We start from the raw sequence: 914 nt of genomic DNA, 5'->3' as shown, positions 1-914 counted from the left end.
TTTTTGGAGACTGGGTCTCAGGAAGTTCAGGCTGACCTCTAGCTCCCCGTATTGTTGCGGGTGATCTCACACTCCCGATGCGTTTGTCGGCTGCGATGACAGGCGTGCGCCGGGGTTAGGGGGTGTTAAAACTGGAAGCCAGGAGTGCGTGCGTACTAGACAAACACAGAGCTATACTACCGGCTTTTTAAAAGGAAAAAAAATGTGTCTTAGTTTGCCAGGCATAGTGGCACACGCCTTTAATTCCAGCACTTAGAGGAGGCAGAGGCAGGCAGTTTGAGGCAAGCCTGGTCTACATTGGGAATTCCAAGACAGCCAGGACTATACAAAGAAACTCTGTCTCAAAAGACAAAAACAGATTTATTTTAACCATGTGTATGTGTCTGGTGGGTTTGTGTAGGTGACCTCAGTGCCCTCGGGGGCTGAAAGAGTGCCCGGAATCTCTTGGAGCTGTGTGCTGACATCTCTGGCAGTGGATTTCATTTCTGCTGGCCACCAAGCCCTTAACTGTGAGCCTTGTGTCTTCGGGTCAGTTATGCCAGGATCTCAGACATCTCCTAATTCTCTTGCCTCTGTTAGACACCTCCTTACCTGCTGGAAGTGCCACACCAAGATTATACGAGGAGGAAAGGTGCATTTGAGTTTGGGAGGAATCTTGAGATTTCCTGTGCCCCTCCAGGAAATCCTATCTTGTCTTTTGTGAAAACCCTTTATGATGTCCTGATCTTGGAGCTGCAGAGATCGCTCAGTGGTGATATGCTTGGCTTTGGAGAAGGATAATCTGGGCTCAGGTCCAAGAACTCAGTGTAGAAGACAGACAACAGGGGCTGGAGAGATGGCTCATTGGTTAAGAGCACTGATTGCTCTTCCAGAGGACCTGGGTTTAATTCCCAGCATCCACATGGCACCTTTAC

Source organism: Peromyscus maniculatus, chromosome 17 (genome assembly GCF_049852395.1).
Source record: "Peromyscus maniculatus bairdii isolate BWxNUB_F1_BW_parent chromosome 17, HU_Pman_BW_mat_3.1, whole genome shotgun sequence".
Lineage (NCBI taxonomy): Eukaryota > Metazoa > Chordata > Mammalia > Rodentia > Cricetidae > Peromyscus > Peromyscus maniculatus.
This window is presented reverse-complemented; position numbering follows the sequence as displayed.